The sequence below is a fragment of the Ursus arctos genome, unplaced genomic scaffold (assembly GCF_023065955.2).
Source record: "Ursus arctos isolate Adak ecotype North America unplaced genomic scaffold, UrsArc2.0 scaffold_14, whole genome shotgun sequence".
In the NCBI taxonomy this organism is placed as follows: Eukaryota; Metazoa; Chordata; class Mammalia; order Carnivora; family Ursidae; genus Ursus; species Ursus arctos.
In genome coordinates this window covers 69,443,054-69,464,777 of record NW_026622808.1, presented here as the reverse complement: position 1 = coordinate 69,464,777, position 21,724 = coordinate 69,443,054, and the positions used below count along the sequence as shown (strand labels likewise).

The window sequence follows — 21,724 nt, the reverse complement described above, 5'->3', positions numbered from 1 at the left end:
TCCCATTATACAGACTGAGAAGACCGAGGCTCGAAGGGAGCCTAAGGCCGACGAGGGAGGCGGGGGTGGGAGGGCTCGGAAACAAAGAACTTTGGGGGGATTGAGACAGGTGCGAGGGTAAGGGGGAGTAATCGTCGTCCTCCAGTCCCTCTCCCTTAGCTGAGTCTATGGCTCTCGGAGTAGAAGCCCAGAAGGATCCCAGGTGGGTCCGGGACAGGAGAGAGGGCGGGGGTCCGGGCCACCCCCGGGAGTGGGGGGAGGGGCGGCGGGATTGACAGTCGGTAATTGGGTAACTGGAGGCGGCTTCTCCGGCCGGGCGGCCCCGCCACCGCGACGCCGGGCCCCTGACGTCACCCGATTCGCCAGGAAATGAACTTTTTAATAATCCGAGGAGGGAGGAAAGCCCTCGGTCCCCTCGGCTCGGGGGGCTCCCGGCCAGGCCCAGCTCCGCGGGCGCGCCCCAGTCGCCCTCTCCCAGGCCAACTCTGGGCAGCGCCGGGGGGTGCGGGCACGGGCCAGGGGCCTCCTCCTGCCTCTGCGTCCGGCTGTCCGTTCATCTGTCCCAGGCCCTGGCGCAGGTAAAGACGCGGGGCCGGAGGCGCGGAGCTCCATCTGGCTGGGAACCAGCGCGTCCCGGGCGCTTAGGGACCCTCCTGCCCCGGCGGCCCGCTGCGCCTCCCTCTCCGCTCCACTCCAGGGCGTGCGGGGGGCCCCCCCGGGCTTCTCGGAACTCCGCTCCGCATGAGAGAAGGCCGGCGCCAGCCGGGTAAAGAGCGCCGGGGCCGGGGAGTGGGAGCGCGAGGCCGCGGACGCCGGGCCTCCGCGGCCGGGCCGGGCAGGTGACTGGCCTCAGTGCCTTCCGGTTCGCGTTTCCCGCAACGCGCGCGGTCAGGCCCGCACTCGCTGCCTCTCTGTTCGCCTGTCTCTCCTCCCTGCCTTTAGCTTACGACTCTTCATCAACGCGTAAAATGCGATCGTCGGAGCCTTGAGCCTGTTTTGCGTCCCTGGAGCCTAGCGGGAGCTTATCAAAGACACCGCGGCCCCGGGGACAATCCCAGGTGTCGGGCAAGGCTGCCCCGTCAGCCTGAACCCCGGGACCCAGCGCAGGAGGCAGCCAGCCGTAAGCCGGCCCCGGGGCCGTAACGCCGGAGCCGAGCGGAAGCTTTCCGTGGGGCTGCGATCAGCGCCTTGGCTCGCAGGGACGTGGCCGCTCCGGACCCTCGGGAAAACAGGTAATTCGCTCTATTTCCCCCGTGGTTCAAATGGCCCCCATTCTGGGTGGGTCTGCAGTTTCGTCATTCCGAACTCGGCTAAAAGCTCCTCCGGGGCAAGCTGAAGCCCCTCCGGGGCAGCGTGGCCACCGCAGGAGTGGAGGTGACCAGCCTGGCCGAGCCCCCTGCCTGAACAGCCGCCCCGAGCTGCCCGCTGGCCTGGCGCAGAACCGAGCGCGGGCGGGGATTTAATTACCCCGCTCGGCGGCTCAGAAAATCGCCGCGCATAGGAGCTTAGCACGGCAGTTAAGCACTGCTTGAACAGGGGCCTCGGGAGATCCGCACCAGTCTTTCTTCCCGCAATTCGGCCTGGAGAAAAAAGGGGGAGAGGGGAGGAGGGAGCTCCCCCAGGTCTCTTGAGCCCCCCACCCCGGGGTTGCCTTCCTCCAAAAGGCAGGCAGGCAGCCGGCGGCGAGGCCTCCACTATGATTGGAGCTCCTGCGTTGGACGCGGGACTGCTGCGTTCTCCCGCAGGAGCGAACCCGCCTGGGAGAGAAAAGAGGGGCTCCAGGCAGGATAAGGCCCAGCTGGCGGGTAAAACACCCCCCACTCCAATCATGAGTGTACCTGTATGCCAGACAGACCAAGGGACCCTAGCCAGGCATCTTGCCCAGTAGGCAGCGAAGACCATCCTATCACTTGTAACCAAACAAACGTCGGGGAAGGATCAGGGCGGCCCCCACAAATCGGCTGGGATTGCGGGGGACATCTTTGTGCCTGAGAAGAGCAGACTTATTTCGGTTTACAGCCTCGGGATTCGAGGTCTCCAGAACACCTTCAGAGGGACGCGTTCCCTTTTTCATGTTTTTGTTCGTTTCCAAGGGTTGCTGCTTATGCGGGTGCTGCCTTTTGATCGCACTGAGAAGCTGTCACTTCTTTCCTTACACAAGTATAAGACTTCAGGAAGGACTGGGGAAGGGCAGCAGAGAAACTGAATTTTCTAACTGCCTTTTTCAAGTGGCCTGAGATCCCTTGAGAAACCATGGGTCATCCATCGGGCTCAGTCTGCTTTCTCCCGGGAGCTGGCAGCCCAAGGATCAGAGGCCCGGTTCTACAGGGCCTCACCGGCCTGGGCCGTGGCTCTCAGCTGCCCGGTGTTCCCCATGCTACATGGCCCTCCCCTCCGGTGCCCTTTGTTTAAACTTCCGTCATCCAAGGTAGCCCCTCTGGGACCATAAGTTTGCCCTCTCTTTGTAACCTAATTCTTCCCACCTTTTTCCTACGGGCATCTAATTGGCCGGCAGTGGAGGGGAGATTCAAAGAAACCAGTTTGCTTAGGGGCTGCTTTCCATAGGGATATTTGTCAACCCAGCGACCTCCCAGCCCCCCACTGGCATTGTGCCTTGAGGGGTACTGAGGAGGAAGTGGGGGCCGCTTTAGCCAGAGGGGTTCAGAAATCCCCATAGGGCAAGGCCTCAGAGCTGCTCAGGCCTGCAGCCATCCCTCCAAAGGGGTTCTGCAATGAAGGGACCAGGGCTCCAACAGCCCCTTCTGCTCGTTGGGGTTCACGTGCAGCCCCCCAAATGTGAAGGCCCCTCTCCTCTGGCCTCCATGTTGGCTTTCCCACCCCTTACGTTTTTTGGGCCTTTTGAATCGTAAAACCCGGGGCCCATCGTCCAAGAAGTCTTGGTGTCCTGGGTTGAGGCTCCTGGGAGACCCTCTGCCTCCTTATCAGGTTCTGACCACCCACCTCCAAGCCGGACTGCCTCCCCCATGGGCCCTGCTGAGACCTGCAGCAATCGGGCAACGTTTCTACCCTGCTTCACGAACAGCCGCGGTTTACTCATAGAGTGCCTGGCGGCCCAGCGGCCCCGGCAGCATGACAACTGGTAAATTCGTTTCGTTAGACGCAATTTGTTTGCAATTTGTCAACCCGGCTGGGAAACGCTCTCCAGACGCCTGGGCAGCCGCGCTGGCCCTACCTGCTTCTCGAATCCTGCCTATTCATAAACGAATCCCATCGCTAGGTGCCTGTGTAGACCCGGAGCTCACCGCCAGATGTTCCCGATCCCCGGGAGACGTAGCTTTTTCCAAAACAACGAATTTCCTTCAGTGTTTTCCGGGAAAGGAGCGGCCGCCACTCCCGGGGGCCCTGAACGCCGGATCTTTCCCCTCGCGGTTGGGGCAACTTGGAGTTCAAGCCTGGCCGCCGCCGAAGGATTCTAAATGCCCGGCGTCCAGACAGACCCAGACCGCCGTCTACGCCTCCCGGCGGCAGATCCCGAAGCCCGCGGCGGCCCCATTCTTATTGAAATCCCACTAAACAGATTCCGACTTCGGCTTGGGGCTGGGGGGAGACTTCCAGACCCGGCGCTCTCCCCCACCCGCACCCCAGCCATGCAGGATAAAGGGCCGCGGGGCGCGGCGCGCGGGGGCGCACGCAGGAGCGAGCCGGGTTAAGCCGCGCAAAGCCGGCGCACGGGACCAGTCGGCAGGTGCAGCCCCGGCTCGGCTGCCCGGCTTGGGCGCCTCCACCGCCGTGGCCCAGAGGTGGGGGCGGCCGAGACAAAGACCCCAGCTCGGGGGCCGGGAGGTGGGCGCTTTGCGAGGCACTGGGAATAACCGGGGCTCGCGGCCTATGCATAGCTGCATCCGAGAAATGGGAAAGCGGGAGGCCAGACGCGGGCCTGCTGTCCTCAACTCCGCAAATACTCCCTCAGGTTTAGGCCCCTATGACCTGGGGTTCGAGTCGCTGGTAGGACCAGGGCGAACCCCGAAGGCCACATGTCAGGGGCCACTGGGCTAGGCGGACCGCGTTTAGGGGGCCGGGTGGGCCAAACCTGGGGGCTTGAAGGGCCCTGGCCAGGCGGAGATGGGGGACTTACCGAGCGAGGTGCGGCGGGCGGCGCCCCCGGGTGGACGGGGCCGGGGAGGAGCGGGGCGCACAGCGCGGTGCGTGGCTAGGTGGGCCCACAGGAGCCCCGCGCGGGCTGGCGGCGTTCACCAGCACGGCCCTGGCGGCGCGCGGAGTGGCCGCATGGTGCGCGGCGGGCCGCTTTTGTTCGCCGGGTGGCCAACGGGGGCCGGCTGGGGTGGGGGCGAAGGCAGCCAGGAGATAGAGGCTTGAGCGGCGAGCCCGGGCGGCGCTGGCCTTGTTACCTCCCTCTCGCTCCCGCTGCCTCTCCCTCCCCTCCCCCGGCCGCCGCGGCCGCTGCTTTTTATTTCGACAGCACTTTGAGGGGGCGGGAGCGCCGCAGGGGGGCAGGAGGGCGCCCAGAGCTCTGCGCCCCGTTTCCCTGGTCCAGCCACCGGGCGGCAGGCCGAGGGCCGGTAGGACCTCAAGGCGCAACACCCTACTCGCCCACACTCCAGACTACTCCCGCCCTCGCGGAGGCGCACAAATGAGCACCCCTGCTCTCAAGGGTGTATGTTCAGAAAGTCTGGTACGGCTCTTTTTGGAGACTCTCCCCGGGGACCCTCACGAATCGTGGCCACAAGCGCTCGCACACGTACACAACCGCCTGCTCCTCCTTCTCCAACGTTCTTCCAGTAGTGCTCACGCACACACACTCTGTGCACACGCTTTAGCGCACACGGCCGTGGCTGCGTGGACATCCTCAGCCGGGAGATGTGGGTCACACTGGCACACGTGCACACACCCAAATGTAGCTTGAGAATCTGGCTCGCGCGGCATGCACGCGCTCACTCACACACATACACAGACACACACACACAGACACACCTCCCTCACTTCCAGGCTGATTCGTAGACACATAGCCTCTTCCTTCACCACCTATACCCCCACCCGAATTCCCCAACTCCAGAGCAGATCAGGGCATCTCAGGAGTGCGGTGTGAGGCGTCTTCCTGGCCCGTCCTCAAGGAACCCTCTCACAGGAGGGAGCTAGGGAGTAGAGGGCTTGTCTGTGGAAGGGGGTGTGGGAGTCTTCACAGCAAGAATGCTTTTGGGTTTGTGAGCTAGGGGAGTCCTTGAACTTCCAAAGTCCTTACCTCAAAATTCAACTCCACAGTGCAGGGGTGGGGGGCTGGTCCCATTCCAGCTGCCCTGGGGGAGTGAAAGCGGCCTGGGGATCTTGGGCCCAAAGAGAAAGTGCTTTTCTTTGGAAGGACTGGGAAGCCCCTGGTCCTGGGAAAACTAGTGTGTGTCCCCAAGACGAGTGTCCAGCCCCCCATCTCTGTGGGCATCTTCTATCTGTGGGTTCATCTTTGAAGCTGATGGTGACTGTGTTGCATGCGTGTGTGCTATGTGCACGCAGGAGGTATCTGTCCTGAGTGCCCCTGCGTGTGCATTCGTGAGCACACGGGAAGTCTGCAAAACCATTTCTTCTTGTGGGTCCCTAAGAGTTTGCATATTGAGAGTCTGTGTTTTGTGGGTCCCTGAGAGTTTGTGTATTATGTATGGCTGTTTCAGAGCATGACCCCCAAAGTGCATGTGGGAGAGTGTCTCTGGAACTGGATGTGTGTCCCTGTGGCTGTGTATCTGCGATCATTGTGTCCATGAATCATTTGATGGGGTGTGAGTATTTCCAAGTGTTTATTTATAAATTGGTGTGTGTCCCTATGTGGGTCAGTAGCAGCGTGTGTCTGGGATCCTGTGTCTATGAATTGGGGTGTGTGTGCATGTGTGTGTGGGTCTGTCTTTACCAGCACGGGGTATTAGGTGTGTATCGTTGTATCTTTGAACTGATTTTGGGAAGGCGGACAGTGTAGAGTGTAGCCAAGTGTGTCTGCGTATCTGTGTGTAGCTCTGTGTATGAGCTGATATGTGCTGGGGTGGGTGTTTGTGTCTGTTTACCTAGGGTATGGGCATCCGTGTATATGAATGTATCTTTGAACTCTGTGTGTTTCTCTGCCCGGTATTACCCTGTGTCTGTTGTCTGGGGAGGAGTGTGTCCCTGGGTGACACACACTATGTGTGTCTTCCCAGATCACCCACCATCCCGAACTGGCAGGGCAGGCGGCCAGTGGGGCTCCGGGGTGCCATTTGCGAGGGCACTTTCTGTCTGTCTGTGGGAGGGGGAGATGAGCTGATAAGCTTATCTGCCGACGCCAGCACCATGCTGAAGAACTGCTCTAATGAGCTGGCCTCGCTGGGACCACCCGCTCCCAAGGCCCTCAGCCTCACTGGGGAGGGGCACGGGGGAGCCAGTGCTGGGGCACAGGAGCAAATCCCCAGGAACCCGGCAGGGCCTACATGTCTACTGTGCCTTTTCTAGTTCTGTCTTGTTTCTTCAGAGGGGGGATTCCAGATCTTACACCCCCCACCCCACCTGCCATCTCTTTGCTGGGCTGGGCTGGGCTGGCCAGAGCCGGCTGGAGCCTCCCAGCCTCTGGTCTGCAGTCAGGAACACAGCCTTAAGAGGGGAGGGGGTGTGAAGCCCCTGGATGCAGGGCCCTCTAGGGTGGGGGTAGATTGAGAGGCATGGAGGCCCAGGGATGGCAAGACCCAGAGGGACGGGGAACGGGGAATGAGACAGGGAGACCCAAGAACAGATTTTAAACACCAACTGCCATAGAGGGACAGAGACACCAGTAGGGGATGGAGGGGTGGTTTGGGGACATGCAGGAACAGACAAAAACAAACAACTAAAAAGTGGCAGCAAGAGTCAGAAGGGAACAAAAGCAGTGAGTGTTCATTAGAGAGAGGCACGGAGAGAGGGAAAAGGGAGAGATACAGAGAGGAGAGAGAGAGCAAAACAAAACAAAAATAGAGAGATGAGAAGACAGAAGGGAACGCGGACAGGCTCTGAGAGCAGTGGGAGAAGAGGGAGAGAAGGAAGGGCCCCAAATAGAACGCGAGAAAAGTGGGGACGCGGAAGACAGCCTGGACGGGATGGACAGATTGGTGGAGGGACCGCGGCAATGTCGAGCCCCGCGCCCGACGCGAGCGCCGGAGGCCGATCGCCAGGCTGCGGGCCCTGAGGGCGTAAGCGCAGAGCCCGCGGGCCGGGCGGGGCACCGAGGCTCGGGCGGCGGCGGCGGGCAGGGGGGTCCGCGCGGGGCTGCGCCGCTGTCCGGGGTAATTTTTCATCTCGGCCGGCTAATCTTTGTTCCCGGCGAAGATAATGAATAGCCAATCGTTATCTGCCCGGCTCCCGGAGGCTGCCCGAGAATGGGGTTGTACAGGGCTGGGAATTGTTTCCAAAGTGCCGCGGAATAAATGGTGTTCCTTATCTCTGCCTTCCAGATTATCGGAGCCCTTTCAGAGCGCGCACAACAAATGCGCCCGCCATCGAACGCGTCATTTACCACCGCAGATCCGCGCGCTGATGGGCAGGCAGATAGCCGTCCGCGGGGGGCACGCTGGGCGCCCTGTGCCCGCGCCGCCTGCCTGCCTGCCTGCCGGGGGCACCAGCGTGTGCGCCCCCGGGTGTGCCCAGCATGTTTGGACGGACATTCGCGTGTGCCAGTGGATGGGCACTGAACAAGAAAGGGTATTGGTGTGCATGCGGGCATGTCCAAGAAGTGGGCTACAAGAAAGTGCAGATGTGCAAGCCCCACACACATGCGTGATGGGCGCGTGTGCCCTGAGTGCCTGGGGATGGCCCAGCCGAGATTGTTTGAGGGTGCGCAGAGAAAGGAGTGTTGCACGTGAGTGTGTAGGCATGCATGTTACACAGGGTGGGTAGACACGTGTGTGAAAGAGTGGGTGTGCGAATCCGTGTGTACAGGAGTGGTGACGGAGCGTATTGTGAGTGCCTCGATGTATTTGCCCTCGAGGAGGCTGTTTAGGAGTTCACACAGGAGGTGGTGTCATCTGCCACCAGGACGCGTGTCTGTGTGTCTATTCGGACATGCGTGTGTTACTCTCCTGAGTGTTGTGTGCCTGCGGGTGTCGCACCCTACTCAGCGTTCTGGGCTCATACGGGCCTGTCAGCACGCGCATGCACACGTACCTGTGACTGCCAGGACGGAGAGAGTGCGCGAGGTGCCAGTACTCCCCTCCCCCCGTGTGCGCGGATCCGCGTGAGGGCCGTTGTGTATCTATCTGCCTGGGTGTGCCCGGGTGTGTGCCGGAGGGTCCAGGGGGAAGGGCAGTCGTTGGGGCCTGTGCCTGCGCCTGCCAGTGGAGGCTCAGGACGCACGAGCTGGGGAGCTGGGACCCCTCTCCAGCTCGGGGAAGAGCCAGCCGGCGGGGAGAGAAAGGGGTGTGCGGGTGTGATAGACGCCACAGTAGAAGGAATGGATGTGCTAGTGACCCAAAACGGGGTGTGCGGGTGTGCAAGGGAGCGAGGTCTTCGGAGGAGTTCGGGAGCACTCAGGGGTCCCGACCCGCCTCAGCAGGCACGCCCTGCCAGGGGCCCCAGAGCCTCCCCGCGCCGGACCCGAGGAAAGAGAGACCCGAGCCCCGCCGCCCGAGGTCCCCGCGCCGTGAGTGACACGCGCCGCCGACAAAGGCTGTATTTTTCCAGGCTCGAGCCCCGCCCGCGCGCGCGCGATGGTCCCCATGGCGACGCAGATAGCGCCGCAGCCATTTTCCCTATCTCCCCGGAGTCTATTATACGGCGGGATTAGCTCATCTCCAGGCAGGTCAAACCCAAAGTCACACAACCTGCGGCGCGGGCCCCGCCCCCCATCCCGGCCGCCCCTCCCCCGCCGGGGGTCCGGTCCCGGCCCCGCGACCCCCGTGTGGCCGCCCTTGCGCAGGCGCAGAGCGCCACCTGGCGGCCGCCGGTGTCCCGCGTGGGGTCCCCGGGAGCCGGCAGCCTGAACCCGAGTCACCAGGCAGAAGAGCTGGGGTAGGGGTCCTTTCCTCCCGGAGGTGGACTCTCCAGAAGCAGGGGCTTTGTTTTGTCACGGCCGTGTCCCCAGGGCTGGGCTGACACACACGAGATGCTCCATAAGTGTTTCTTGAAAAGATGGGTGGCGGGAAATTCTAGACCTAGCTTAGTTGGCAACAAGAAATCATTTTTTAGAATGTATCCACCGAATTTAGGGTAAAAGCCAAACTCCTCTGGAACCTGTGTAATAGCTTTTGCTGATCACTCAGACCTATTTCCCCCTTTTCTTGATCCAGTCACAGTGGCCGTCCTTCTGTTCTTTGAACAAGCCAGAATATTCCACCCCAGGGCCTTTGTGTCTGCTGTTCCCTCCACCCAGAGTGTGTGCTACCTCTGCTCAGATGTCACCCCTCAGAGAGCAAAACTGAGCCTTCACACTTTTCTTTTAGAGTAAGTACTTCACACAACGTAAACTAGTCTCTGGGCACGTTGCCGGCTCTCCGGCCTCACTGGAATGCTAGGCTCCCTGGGGAAAGGGAGTCTGTCTTGTTCCCCAGCAATAGCCCAGGGGCTGGGATCTTCTCTGACAACTGGTCGCCATGAGGCATAACTTTGGGAATGAGTGAATGGGGAGCAGAGGAGGCCAGAGCAAGTGGGCCAGTCTGTGCCCTGCTTTCATGATCATTTCTCCTTATCGTGAGACCACCCCCCTACCCTGCCCCTGCGGTTTGCTCACCCTGGCCGCAGGATGCCTGGCTCTCCCAACCTGCCCCCTCCGGCAAGTCCAGAGGGGCCTGGGACTTAAAAGAAAGAGCACCACGGAGGCCCCATCTGCAAGGCGCGCCTGCCTTGCTCGTGGGGGCAGAGAACACTTCTCACCCTGTATTCTCAGGCAGCCCTGGCCTCTCTGGGAAGGCCTGGGATGCCGGGCGAGACTTCACTCGTAATACAAGATAATTATACCCAAGTTGTCATGAGGCGGTGATGATTAATTGCTATGTGTGGGACGTGGACAGTGAAGTAATTAGAACTAGAGACGGCCACAGCCCGACTGGGCTTCCAGGTGGGAGTCCAGCCAGCCCATCTCCAGGCCAAGCTTCACCCTGCTCAGGTGGGCTTGAGACAAACCCTGTGAGAGGCTTTGCCCAGGGACTCGGAGAATTAGTTCCCTGTTCTTCCCAGGAGAAGAGCTTGGGTTAATGCAGGCTCTTGGGCCAGAACTCCCCCCAACAGACACACTCATACCCCTTCTGGCTGGGTGGCCTTAGGCAAGTCACTTTCCTACTCTGAGCCTTAGGTCTGCTTCTGCAAACCTCCCTCCAGGGTTATGAGAATTACTCATAAACATGTATTTAAAACGAGTTTTCTGATCCAGGCTTTGAAAATTGGCAATCCAAGTCTCAGGAACCCATGCGTTAGTTGTCGCCAACATGCCAAAGTGGGAGATTTCACATAAAGAACTTCATTTCCAGCTTCTCTTGAAAATTTGGAAGAATGGATACCCTGGGCCCACATTCTTGCATAGTAATGTAAGGCTGGAGTTCCATATCACCAGCCCCCTGTGCAATTGGGTCTTCACCCACCCACTTCAGGCCCACGGTCAGGGATGTGTCCCCTCATAGAAATACCATGTGCCGTGGCTGTGTTGGTTTCAGCCTTCCTTCTCTGTATCCTTTGGTGGAATTTCCAATATCTTGCTCCCTCCAGGTATACTGTAAACCACTTAAAAATAAATTAATAAATCCAATCAACACTTTAAAATAATGCGTTTAGCCACACTGTTTTGGACCCTGGGTATACAGTATTGAATAAAACAGCTATGGTACCTTTCCTCAGGGAACAGTCAGACATAACCACACAGATTAATACATCATCCCAGCTTGTGACAGGAACTCTGAGGGGCAAAGAACATATATTTACAGATATTGAATCCAAGCACGTTTGCAGAGACCTACTCTGGGCCAGGTCCTGTGCTGAGAGGGAAGGGCATGGAAGGAAACCCGATATGGTCACTGCATGCAGACCACTCACGGGGTGGGGGAGGTGCAAACACTCTAAGAGATTCTGTTAATTCTGGCCTGTGAGAACTGGAAACACAGGGTGCTTGGGGGAGAGGCACTTATCCTAGTCTGAGAGCATACTATATAAAGAGTGCCTACAAATCAATAAGACAAAAATATAAGAAAAAAACAGGCAAAGGGTGTGAACAGAAAATTTACAGAAAAGGAACTAGAAATGGCTCTTAGAGTGATGAAAACATGCTCAGTCTCGCTCAGAGAAATGAAAATTTAAGACACATTGAAAGATTTGGGAAGAGAGGAGATGTTCTAAATTAGATTGTGGTGATGGTTGCAACTCTATAAATTTCCTAAAATTTATGAAATGTACATTTAAAATGAATAAACTTCATGGTGTGTAAATTATACTATGTAACGCTGTTTGAAAATAAATCCTAAAACACTTTGAGATACCATTTTATATCTATCAGTATTAGCCACACCAAAACATTTGATTATATACTATGTTCCTACGGGGACGGGGAGACAGGCTGGTGGGAGTGCCAACAAATAGACTCTTGGGGGTGGGATAGGCAATGTGACACTATCATATTTATAAATGCATTTATGCTTTGAACCAATAATTCCATTTATGGGGTATAGATATGTCCTTACACTTGTGAAATTTGTAAGGAACTTCACTGTAGCCTTGGACCTTGTGGCAAATGATTGGAAATGAAAGATGCTCTTGTAGGAGAGACGGTAAAAGTATAGTCATGTAACCAAAAAGTAGAATGGTATGCCGCTATCATGAAAGAAAAAGAAGAAAGAGAAAGAGAGAGGGAAGAAGGGAGGGAGGGAGGGAGGAAGGAAGGAAGGAAGGAAGGAAGGAAGGAAGGAAGGAAGGAAGAAGCTCTTTATGTGAGGATATTGAGTGATCCCCAAATAGGTTTAGTGGACCAAAAAAAGTGCACACAGGAGTAAATGTGGTGTGCTACCATTTTATTAAAAACGGGAATAGGAGAGAAGGTATTTGTGTACATATTTATAGACTTTCTCGGGATGGAAAACAAAAGAAACCATTAACAATTGTTGGCACGCACAAAAGGACGGAGGTGTGGGCGGCCGGGGCTAGGGATCAGAGAAGACTTTTCGCTGTGCAAGCGTCAGCTCCTGTTGAAAGTCTACAGATGGATAGAGATACAGAGACTGAGAGAGAGAGAGATACGGTTACACAGACTCACATGTATATCCGTATATATCCCGTTCAAAAAACCAAAATGAAAAAAAAATTTATTACAAAAATTAAAAGGGAGAAGAACAGAGCTTTGCCAAGAAAAGTTGGGACAGGAATGTTCCACTGCTGACTAGAATGTAGAGAAAAAAGAATTCTCCTGCCCTCTTGGCCGAAATGTAAACTGGTGTAAGTATTCTGCCGGGTAATTTGGTTGCATCTAGAAAGTTGAAGATAGAAATGCCGCAGGACGTGGCAAGTCCTTTTCTAGGCATATGAGAGATCTCACACATGAACAAAAGAGATGTGAGGCAAGGATATTCATGGGGCATTATTTGTAAAAAAATAAAATAAAATAAAATAAATTAAAAAAGAAAAAAAGAAAAAGAAAGAAAAAGATTTAAAAGAAACTTTGGATGCAAGCTAATGGCCCATCTTGAGGGTACTGGATAAATAAACAGTGGGCAGTTCTTCGAATGGAATGCCGTGGAGCAGTCACACTGTGTGGACAGGTGCAAAGCACGTCATGCTTCAGTCAAAGAAAGAACTGGCAGAATTTTAAACACCAAACAGTACTGTATATTGTTTATGGAAATGAAGCATATGAAGTGAAAGTATAGAAACATAAATGGAATTAAATCTTCTGGAAGATTGAAAAATAAGATCTGGAAGGGACAAGCCATGCCGTGTTCCTGGGTGGGAAAACGTAACGCCACAGAATGCCATTTCCGCCAGTTTCTGTATCGATTCAATGTAATTCAAGTTAAAATAGGATTAGGGTGATTTTTTTTTAAACTGGATAAAATGGACCTCAAAGATTGCATGGCAAAATAAATGCCCAAGAATAAAACCAAGGAAAATTGGAAAAAGAATAACATGGGGTTTTTACCTTAAAAAAAGTAAGAACATACCATAAAGCTGCTATAATCAAATCAACATGGTGTTGGCATAAGAATAGACAATGGGGAAGAAGAGAAAACCCAGAAATAGATTTCAGGATAAGGAAGAATGTGATACTTGACAAAGGTAGTATTTCAAGTCAGTGGGGGGAAGGGTAGATTGTGAAATACTTGTGCTGGCACAAGTGACTATCTATCTGGAAGAAAATAAAATTGGACCCCTCTTGTATCCAAATAAATTCCAGATGGATTACCAATTTTAGTGTGAAAAATAAATGACTTGCAAAGAAACTCCGAGAGGCGACACTTGAGATCTAGCTGGGGGAGCAGAGGGTGAAAGGGCTCAGAGAGTTCTGGAAAAAGCAGCCACTCAAGATGGCCCGGGGTGGAAGGGGGAGGCCCAGATGTATGGGAAGCCTCCCCAAATCCTGGTCACATCTGTTACCGTCTTCAGAATTGTTTGCCACATCTCTTTCCCCCTGTGCTATTTCGTTAATCTTTTTACTTTATTTTTTTTAAGATTGTATTTATTTAATTGAGAGAGAAAGAGAGCACAGGAGGGGAGTGGGGGGGAGGGGCAGAAGGAGAAGCAGACTCCCCACTGAGCAGGGATCTCAACGCTGGCCTCGATCCCTAGACTACAGGATCATGACCCGAGCCAAAGGCAGACACTTAACCAACTGAGCCACCAGGCACCCCGATCTTTTTACTTTAAATCAATTCCTGTCTTTATAAAGCAATCGTTTCTAAAAAGTAAATTTGTATTACTGCCAAAATCATGGGTTCGATGGGTTAGTTATACATTTTTTGAATCGCGTGGAAATACATAGGTTGATTATTAAGATGAAAAAAAAAAGGTCTGGAATTACCCTGGTAGGATGGGTTAAATTTGCATTTTGGAAATCACTCTGCCACCTTGTGGGCAGGAGGCACTGACTGGAGGGGGTAAGATGGGGAAAGAGCGAGCAGGGAAGTAGTCCCTAGAAGATAGTGAGGTATAAGCCAGGGTCGACCGTGCCCTCCCTCCTCCGGCTCCCACACCCACTTTCAGTGTGTCATTCCCAAATCTGACCACCTCCTGGCATCAACACAGCTGCTGCCCTGCCATCATTTCACCTAGATTACGGGACTATCTTCCTCAGTGGAAGTCTCCCAGTTTCCCCTGTCCATTCAGAACACAGCAGCCAGAGGGATCCCATGAAAACGTAAGTCAGACCCTGTCCCTGGTCCGCCCCACACCCTCTCAGGGCTCCTGCCTCACTCAAAGAAACCCATGCCATCTGTTCCCTCTTCGTCTCTCTCATCTCCTTCCCTTTGCTTGCTGAACTCCAGCCCAACTGGCTTCCTTGCTGTTTCTCAAACGTATCTGGCACCCCAGGACATTTGCACGTGTTGTCTGTGCCTAGATATCCACGTGGCTTCTTCCCTTCCTTCGGGTCTCTGCCCACATGCTGCCTTCCCCAAAAGGCCTTTCTGGTGAAGGCCATGCCAGCTGTGGGTGACAGCCACAGCTGTCCTAGAGGCCCTGCAAACTCTGGGCAGCATCTGGGCAGAGCCTGGGGTTAGGGCCAAGCCTCCCCCAGACGCCTAAGCTCTTTCGCCTGAAGCCAGATGTATCCCTGGCCTTTCAGTTACATGAGCCAACCATACAGCCCCTCTCATTTTTTTCCGTTAGCCAGTCTCAGGTGGGTTTTTTGTCTCTCATACCTAAAGAGTCCTAGTAATCCTAGTTGTGATAGATGAAAGATGACTACAGATACTCTGTTACTGACAGAGACGCTCCCTTCCCTTGAGTCTGGGTGGTCTCTGTGACCACTTGACAAGAGAAGATGATGGAAGGGACACTACGTTTCCGGGTCCAGGGCTTTGATTATTAGCTTCTACCCCCTGTCTCTTGAAACACTCTCCATGGGAGTCCTGAGCTGCCATGTAGAAAGTCCAGCTACCCTGAGGTCACCGGGCCACAAAGAAGCCAGAGCCAGCCAGGTGGACAGACGTCGTCGGGCAGATAAGGGCTCTGCCTGCTGCAGCCTGTCCGAATTCCTGACCCACGGTTTTGTGGGATACAGTAATAAGGAGCTATTTTAAGCCACTAAGTTTCAGGGTAGTTTTTTTTGTTTTTGTTTTGGTTTTTGTTTTGTTTTGTTTTGTTTTGTTTTGTTTTGTTTTTTATGCAGCAATAGATAAATGGAACAATAGTTATCTGCAAAGGGCCACATACACTTACTGGGCTGAGAAGGGAGGCAGAGAGGCGAGGCTGCTGACGCGCTTCGCACTGGCTCGTTTCCTTGGGAATCCTTACACGCGTCAGGACGGGTCCCGGGCGCCCAGCAGAAAGAGTCCTGGCAGCAGGTGGCAATACTAAGAAAGAGATGCTGGTCATGGGCACGGTGCTCCGTGGCACCAAAGGGTACTGAAATGTCCACAACGGGAGAAACAACACAGCTAAAAGCAGCCCGATCCAACGATCCTCAGGGAAGGGAGGAGAGAGGAGAAGGGAATCGTGTTATGATCACACAGTGGAGTCTGACGGCCGTGAACACGGAGGACGACACCATCATCAACGAGCCTCACCAAAGTCGCTGTGAGAGAAGTCACGGAAGAGCACACGTGTAGACTCATGTAAGCAGTGTTTGAAAACAGGGAAAGCACTTTTGGACAGTCGAGGCTTTTGTACAAATGTTTGTGCGCAGGACTGTGAACCTAAAACTGGGACACGCGGGCTTTGCGGATAACCTAAGGGGTCTTCCAAGAGTGGTGTTTTCGATGCCTGGGCAGATCGCAGCAGGTGCACGGGTCCCGCGCCCACATGTCGCGGTCAGCTTCTGGGAGGCGTGGAGGATGTCCCAGGACCCAGTCTGACACCGGGCTCCGTAAATGGTAGCTGTTATTACTGCCGTTAGTAGATGCCCCTCATCTTATAGGTGGACAGAGCTGCGGGGAGGGCAGCAGACTGCACAGAGGCCAACGCTCGTGGGTAACAAAGCTGGGAGTGATCCAGGCCTTCTGGCTCTTTCCACCCCTCAAAGTTGCAACTTAATAGTGTATGCGTTTCAAGTTGGCCCAGGCCTTCTGGGGATAATTGTCCTCTCAGACAAGAGAGAAACATGAGGAGGATCGTTTCCTTCTCCCTGTCATGGGCTGCATTGGGTCCCCCCTAAATTCATATATTGGGGTCTTAACTCCCAGGGACTCAGATGTTCTGTATTTGGAGACAGGGCCTTTGAAGAGCTGATTGAGGTGAACTGAGGTCATACAAGTGCTCCCTAGTCCATTCTGATGGTGTGCTTATAACAAGAAGAGATTAGGACCCAGACACGCACAGAGGGACAGCAACGTGAGGACACGGGGAGAAGGCGGCCATATGCATGGTGAGAGGCCTCCACGACACCAGTCCTGCCGACCCCTTGATATCGGACTTCGGGCCTCCAGAACAGGGAGAAAGTAAATGTCTGTTGGTTAAGCCACCGGTCTGTGGTACCTGTTACAGCGGCCCTAGAAAACAAATACATGCTCTTTGAACAAACTCCTGTGAGGACAGGCCATGTGGGCATGTGGCAGCTGCCTGGGGGACACGTGGTGAGGATGCTGAGCAGAAAGACAGGGAGAGCCCGGGTCCCCAAACATATCACGAAGCTGCTGTGCCATGCCCAGAACTCCCACCTCACACTCCTTGCTCTCGGAGGACACTGAAGGTCTGTGTTGCCCGAGCCTCCACTGGTTGCCTTAAAAGCCTCCTGAGCAGCCCAGATCCCTCCTGGCGTGGTGCCCTGTGCAGAGCCATGGAACCCTTCCCACTGAGGCTCTCGCTGTTCTCGGAGATTACTCTCCTGGGGAAGTCAAGGACACCGAGCTGAATTCAAATATCATCTCCTGGACAAAAGGGACCCAGCAACATGGGATCCTCCATTGGATCCTAGACCAGGACAGAAATAGCTATAAAGATATTCCTTACAAACTGAGGGCTTCAGAGGGGAGGGGGGTGGGGGAATGGGATAGGCTGGTGATGGGTAGTAAGGAGGGCACGTATTGCATGGTGCACTGGGTGTTATACGCAACTCATGAATCATCGAACTTTACATCAAAAACCAGGGATGTACTGTATGGTGACTAACATAATATAATAAAAAATATTATCATAAGAAAAAAAAAGATATTCCTGAAACAACTGAAGACATTGGAATATGGTTATGGGGTTAGAGAACAGTCTTGTCCTGTATCATATTGTCCTGATTTTGATAAGAATATTGCATTTATGTTAAGAGAGTATCCTTGGTCTTAGAAAACTCACATTGAAAATAATAGGACAGGGGCATCAGGTGTCCAACATACTCTCAAATGGTTCAGAAAAAATCCACATATGTCTATGTACATGTTCATACAGAATGATGAATGATAAAGTAAAGGGGCAAGATGTAAACAATTGGTAAATCTGGGTAGAGATATGGGAAATTATATGAAAGTTAAGAGTTATCCAGCATGAAAAAAATCTCTTCTATAGACCTGGCTCACCAATCTTCCCCCCTCCAGCATAGCCTCTCCCCACATACGGGATATCCTGGGCCCATGCCTCTGATTCTTATCTGGTCCACTTAGCGTCCAACACTCAAAGACCATAAATTTCCACAGATGTGTATCCTCAAGCACACACTTTAGGTGTTCACTTGATTGTATATCTTTAAGAAAAAAGGGAATTCATTGATTCGCAGAACTGAAAATTCCAGGGTGGAATGCTTCGGGTGGCTTGGATCAGGACACAGATGACATCCTTACTTCCACATGAGCTCCTCTTGCTTCCACAGTGGGTCCCTTCCCAGACAGGCTCCATCCTCATGGCTGCAAGATGGCTGCAGCAGCTCCAGCCCCTTCATCTTTTCATGTCCAAACCCAGTGGGGAGAACATGGGATCTCTTTCCAGAAGCTTCTGAAAATTCTCATTAGCTTTAGTTCAGTCATGTGCTCATCCCTGAAAGGGACCTCTGTGGCCAGGAGGACACAGTGGCCAGACTGACCAGGCCTGAGCCAGGAACCCACCCTCAGCAACTGACTGGTGGCCTGGCAGTGACCCTAGAGGAAGATCAAGATATGGCTTCAGCAGAACAGGAATGGATGTTGGGTGGGAAAAAACACAGAAGCCCACTCAGCTCACATCTTGATGATCCAGCATCCATAAATATCCTTCACTTCATGCTCATTTCTGAGGGAGAAGTGTAGTAGGCAGAATAACAGCCCCTAAAGATGCCCACCTTAATCTCTGGAAACTGAAGTTGTCCCTCACCTAGCTAATGGGGCTTTGCAGATGCAGCTAAAGTTACTAATCCATTGATCTCAAAGTAGGGAAATGATCCTAGCTTATCCTGGTGGGCTCAGTGTAATCACACGAGCCCTTAAAGGAGAGAGCGTTCCCAGCAGGTGGCTGAAGAAGAAAGCCGAAGAGGAAGTTAGAGTGGGGTAGGCAAGGGGAAGAGAGATGCAAACCACGCGGAGGGTTTGAAGCATGATTACAAAGAACTGGGGACCCCGGTCTTAGAACGAATAACTGAATTCTGCTAACAACCTCAGCAAGCAAGGGTCTCTTCCTCCAGAGCCTCGGGAAAGAGTCCAGTCTGCTGACACCTTGATCCCAGGGGAGGCACTCTCTGCCTGGACCTTTGACTCACGGAAACTGTGAGACACTGAAAGGAGGCTGTTTTAAGCCTCTTGGTTTGTGGTAAATTGTGATACCAGCAATGGAAAGGTATACTGGAGGCAACACACTGTCTCTTCCGGTCACACATCCAGCCCCAAGACGAGGATTCCAGTAACCTCCGGTTGAGATCTTAACTCTCCCACCACCCCCACATGACTTGTGCAGAGAGGAAAGGAGAAGTATGATACGAACTCCTGCATGGGAAAGGCGAGAGTGCATGACCACCACGGTGGGCACTCGCTCGTAGCACAACTCAGAATCCTGGAAACTGTTAGACACAGAGTTGCCATATGACCCAGCAATGCAACTCCAAGGTATGTCCAGAGGCACTTGGAAACGTCTCCACACTGACACTGGTGCACCAACGTTCAAAGCAGCATTGTTCATGGTGGCCAAAAGGTAGAAACAACCCAAATACCAATCAGCTGGTGAACAGATTAACAAACTAGTCTATCCCTAACAAAGGAATATTATTTGGCCGTGAAAAGGAATGAAATACTTGATTCATGCTACGACATGGAAAAGCAGATTACCAATAAATGGGTATACCAGGGTTTTTAGTATATTTACAGAGCTATGCAGCCATGATCACAATCTAAGTTGAGAAGATTTTAGTAACTCTCGCAAAGAAACCCATTAGCGGTCACTCTCCATCTCTCCCTACCCCCAGCCCTAGCAACCATGAATCTACTTTCTGTCTCTATTATGAACATTTCATATAAATGCAATCATACATTCTGTGGTCTTTTGTGAGGTTGGCAAGGTTTAGCGTGCATCACGACCCCTTTGCCAGCTTCCCGGGCAGCCAGTTCAGTTGCCCCCGTTCTGCTCCCTGAGAGGTGTTTCCTGCCTGTCCTTCTCCGTGGCCGTGTCTGAGATGGGCGTTGGGGCTCTCATCTCTTTCGTAGCCAGTTCCTGATGGTGTAGATTCCAGATGTTAGAGATTGCTTAGACTCCGTGATCATATCACATAGCCTTGTGTTGTTTGTTTTTGTTTGTTTGTTTTTGCCAGACTTGGAGTTTTTTCTGGTAGCGCAACCCCATCAAAAACATATCAGGTTTCCCCCTCTTCATTTCTTCACAAAAACATATCGTAAAGGATGTCAAGCACACAAAAGATTAAGCAGAAAAATATAAAAAATATACCCAATACCCAGATCAAGCATTAAAACATCACCAATGTAGTTGAAATACAGGAATTCACTACATACTTGAAGAAAAAGTACAGCTTTTTTTGTAATTTTGTGGTAGGGAAAGATTCTCTAAGCATTGCGCAGAAAGCAGGAAATATAAAGAAAAGGATTGATTCATTGCACTACATAAAAATTTCCAACTTCTATGTAGTGAAAGATACTACACACAAACTTAGAGGACAGACAATAGACTGAGAGGGTATTGTAATGCTTATAATGAAGCAACAGTCAATATCTATAATATGCAAAGTGTTCCTAAAAATCAATAAGGAAAAGACAAACAACCTCATAGAAAAATAGGCAATTCGCACAGGAAGAAATATAACGGTCAATAAACATATGAAAGGAAAGCGTGCCCTCATTTATAATCAAATAAATGACAATTAAAAACAACAATGAGGTATCGTTGTTCATTTAGCAGATGGGCCGCACACAAAAAATGATAAAAGTAACAAGTGTGAGAACATCCATCGATAGAAAGCCTATCAGAAAGCAAGCACTCTCCTCTACTATTGGCGGGAATGTAAACTGATGCTACTTTTAGCAAGAGCAATTAGCTAGGATCTATCTAAATTTAAAGTGTGCTCACCCACAATCACACACTTAGTAATATTTTTTTAAAAATATTTTATTTATTTATTTGACAGAGATAGAAACAGCCAGCGAGAGAGGGAACTCAAGCAGGGGGAGTGGGAGAGGAAGAAGCAGGCTCACAGCGGAGGAGCCTGATGTGGGGCTCGATCCCACAATGCCGGGATCACGCCCTGAGCCGAAGGCAGACGCCCAACCGCTGTGCCACCCAGGCGCCCCCACACACTTAGTAATATTTTATGCAGAAATAGTAGCACATGCGAAAATACACGTACAAACATCGTTAGCAAAAGTAACGATGTGCTGATAGGGAACATTGTCCAGTGTTTATTTCAAGTGGAGAAAAGCAAGTTATAGAATAATAGAAATAATCCCATTACTATTTTTTAAAACCCTATGTGATAATGTGTGCATGTATTCCTTCGGGTTGTCTATGAGCAGCATGGTTTGAATTATAATAACAGACATATTTCTTTCATAATCCAAAAAACAATAAGGGCCCTTAACAACCTAATAAAGAATGTGTAATAAGCATGTGATTTAAAAATAATAAGGTAACGCTTATTTTATTATTTTTGTTTTGTAGATGGTGCCTTTTTTATAATAATTTTTTATTGTATTATGTTAGTCACCATACAGTACATTAGATGGTGCCTTTTGTGTCCTATTTAAGAAATCTTTGCCTAACCCAACGTCACACAGATTTTTCCCCTAGGTTTTCTTCTAGACTTTTAAGAGTTTTAGCTCTTACGCTTAGATCTATGATCACTTTGAGTTAATTTTCCTATAAAGATACTCAATTGTGTAAGCACTAAAACTATGTCACTATATGTTTAAAAAGCAGCATTTTCCCCACTGAATTACTTTGGTACCTTTGTAAAAAAAAATCATTTGACCGTGTAAGTGTAGATATATTTTGGGACTCCTTCGTTGACCATTTCATTGGTTTATCCCTACATCAGTATCACACTGTCTTGATTACTGTAACTTTATAGAAAGTCTTGAAATCAGATTGTGCAAATCTTCTGACCCTGTGCCTCTTCTTCCAGATTATTTTGGTTCTTCTAGGTTCTTTGCATTTCCATATAATTTTTAAAGATTTTTATTTATTTATTTGTCAGAGAGAGAGAGAGACAACGCAAGAGGGGGAGGGGCAGGCAGAGGAAAAA

At 52.3% G+C, this 21,724-nt stretch overlaps 1 long non-coding RNA gene across 2 annotated transcripts; it reads left to right on the top strand.

Annotated features, from left to right (window-relative positions):
* The first annotated feature begins 312 nt into the window (after window positions 1-312).
* LOC130543641 (uncharacterized) lies at window positions 313-11,404 on the top strand. Of its 2 annotated transcripts, XR_008959140.1 has the most exons (3): window positions 333-578; window positions 943-1,232; window positions 7,419-11,404. It is a non-coding gene; the product is annotated as an uncharacterized LOC130543641 (long non-coding RNA). The 2 variants fall into 2 exon arrangements; XR_008959139.1 differs by having other exon boundaries at window positions 313-1,232.
* Window positions 11,405-21,724: the final 10,320 nt, after the last annotated feature.